Genomic DNA, 3,519 nt, shown 5'->3' on the forward strand with positions numbered 1-3,519 from the left:
GCATTGTAAGCAAAGAGATCATCGGTTACCTATTTGCAACAAACATATATATATATTCGAGGGAAGTCAAAAAATTATCCGCACTTTCGCCATAACATATCTTTATTACTGTCACACTGCCTTCTGCGCATGCGTGCTTATAGTCGGTACTATTGTTGTCACGTGATTGTAGTTTGAGTCTCATCACGCCGTTTTTCTTTTTGGCTTTACAATGTAAGCACGGCCGCTCCACTAGCAATGTGCACCAAAGAACAACAAAGAGAAGTGATCCGATTTATCTGGTCGAAGGTGTCTCAGGTACTGAAATTCATCGGAGCCTTTTAGTACAAATACGGGGACAGCGCACTTACCGCATAGAAGTGTGTATGAGAAGTTTAAAAATCGCCGGACACCACTGACGAGAAGTTTCAGCGAGTTCGAAAGATGGTAGTGGTGAACCGGTTGATCATTACCATCTTTCTGATCACTGCTCTTTGTTCTTTGCTTCTTTGGTCCACATTTCTAGTGTAACGGCATACTTACACTGTAAAGCCAGAAAGAAAAATGGCGCGATCAGGCTCAAACTTCGATCACATGACCATACTAGTACCAACTTATAAGCAAGCATGCGCAGAAGGCAGTGTGACAATAATAAAGTGCGAAAGTGCGGATAATTGTTTACTTCCCTTCTACTACTACTACTACTACTACTACTACTAATAATAATAATAATAATAATGGCTGTGTGGTAAGTAGCTTGCTTACCAACCACATAGTTCCGGGTTCAGTCACACTGCGTGGCACCTTGGGCAAGTGTCTTCTACTATAGCCTAGGGCCGACCAAAGCCTTGAGTGGATTTGGTAGACGGAAACTGAAAGAGGCCCGTCGTATATATGTATATATATATATGTATGTGTATGTGTGTTTGTGTGTCTGTGTTTGTCCCCCCAACATTGCTTGACAACCGATGCTGGTGTGTTTACGTCCTCGTAATCTAGCGGTTCGGCAAAAAGAGATCGATAGAATAAGTACTAGGCTTCCAAAGAATAAGTCCTGGGGTCGATTTTCTCGACTAAAGGCGGTGCTCCAGCATGGCCGCAGTCAAACGACTGAAACAACTAAAAGAGTAAGAGTAAAGAGTAAAGAGTATATTATTATTATTATTATTATTATTATTATTATTATTATTATTATTACTATTATTATTATTATTATTATTATTATTATCGTTGTTGTTGTTGTTGCCCCTGGATCTTTAAATTACTAATTCCATTTGGATGGGGATCTAAAATACTTAGAAAATATAGAAGCAAAGCAAACATTGGAAGTCAGGCTGTTCTTCAACAAACGGCCATGTCTTGGAAGAAACTGATTGCTGCAATTCCATGAATGAACGGATGGTTGGTTGGTTGGTTGGGTGGGTTTGTAGGACAGTCATTTAAAGAATACCCAAGAAAAAAAAAACGATGACGATGACGATGACGATGACGGGCACTGAGGCAACAATAACGACGACGGCAACGAGGACAATGATGGTAGTAGTGATGGTGGTGGTGGTGGTGGTGATGATGATGATGATGATGATCATGATGATTATCATGAAAACAGAAACGACGATAATGATGTTAGTAAAAAGGATGATGATAATACTAATGCTGCTGTTAATGATGATGATGATGATGATGATGGTGGTGGTGGTGGTAGTGGTGATGGTGATGAAGCCTTCCTAAAGTCGACAAAGACGAACAGAAATCGTTAAATCTCCCTCCCTTCCCTCTTCCCCTAAATCCTCCATAATCTTTCTTCCCCCTCTTCTCCACCTTCCTCTGCTATTCCCCCATCAACCTCTTCCCTCATTTTCTGTCTTTTGTTCTTTTATTTTTCGCTCAACCTTGTTTATCGATCTTGTTTATCGTATTACCAGGTTTTTTATTGATATTTTTTAATATTTTTTTCTGACTATTATTGTTTAAGTCGGTATTTTTTTTATTGTATTTTTTTTTTTGTTGTTGCAGCTGTTCTGGTCGTTATTCTTATTTTTATTTTCGTATGTTCTTCTTCTTATTGTTTTTATTGCCGCTGCTGTTGTTGATGTTGTTGTTGTTATTGTTGTTGTTATTGTTGTTATTGCTCTTGTTGTTGTGTCGTTTTTGCTGCTGCTGCCTGTAATATCGATTCTACATTTAGGGTTAGTGAGATGTGAAGACGAGTCCTTATTCGATGTCACACCGCCATATTTTGACGATAAAGTTGAGGGTGAATGAAGTTTTATTGTTAAGCATTAAGAAAAACGTGGCATCATCTGTTCTCTGCTGTTGAGCCTACACACACACACACACACACACACACACACACACACACACACACACACACACACACACACACACACACACTTACACACACACACACATACACACACACACGCAAACACACACACGCAAACACACATACGTGTAAATATGCATGATTATAAATACATGCATACATGTATATATATATGTAAATCTATACCCTTACACATACACATACATGTACATATGGATTTGTACTGACGTACATAAAAATGTATATTCGATACGTGTGTGGGTTGTGTACACACGCATTTCCATACATGCTGCTATAAACGTATGTCCAATATGTACGTGTATGCGAGACAGTGAGCTGGCAGAAACGTTAGCCCGCAGGGCGAAATGCTGTTTCTTTATCTTCTGAGTTCAAATTCCGCTGAGGTCGGCTTTCCCGTTCATCCTTTCGAGGTCGATAAATTAAGTGCCAGTCGCGTACTGGTTCCGATCTAATCGAATGGCCCCCTCCCCTAGAGTAGAAAAGAATCGTTAGCACGCTGGGTAGAATGCTTAACGACGTTTCGTCCTGCTTTACATTCTGAGTTCAAATTCCGCCAGATCGACTTTGTCTTTCATCATTTCGGAGACGTTAAAATAAGTACCAGTCGATTTCTGGGGTTAGTGTAATTGACTTACATCTCACCCGAAATTGCTGGCTTGGTACCAAAATTCGAAACCAATACATACATGCATGCATGTATGTATACTGTTTTACTCTTCTACACGCTTCAGTCACTTGACTGCGGCTATGCTGGAACACCGCCTTAAACAATTCTACTCGAAAAAATCGAACCCAGGACTTATTTTTTGCTATCCTAGTACTTATTCTATATATATATATATATATATATATATATATATATATATATATATATATATATATATATATATATATATATATATATATATTCGCCATGATAGATCGCTGACCACTACACATATTTCTTTCTTATTTCTTTCTGTGTTCCTTTCTCTTGAAGAGTGTAGGCTCGAAACGTTAACGACTTTCTCTATTCCCGAGCATTATACTAATACACCCATTTGTTGTTTACACCACCTGTCTTCGTGTGTTGTTTTTCGTGAATTCTTCCATATATATATATGTGTGAGTGTGTGTGTGTTTTTACACAGATACACAGATACACAAATACACATCTCTCTCTCTCTCTCTCACTCTCTCTCTCTCTCTCTCTC

This window comes from Octopus bimaculoides, chromosome 2 (assembly GCF_001194135.2).
Source record: "Octopus bimaculoides isolate UCB-OBI-ISO-001 chromosome 2, ASM119413v2, whole genome shotgun sequence".
Taxonomy (NCBI): Eukaryota; Metazoa; Mollusca; class Cephalopoda; order Octopoda; family Octopodidae; genus Octopus; species Octopus bimaculoides.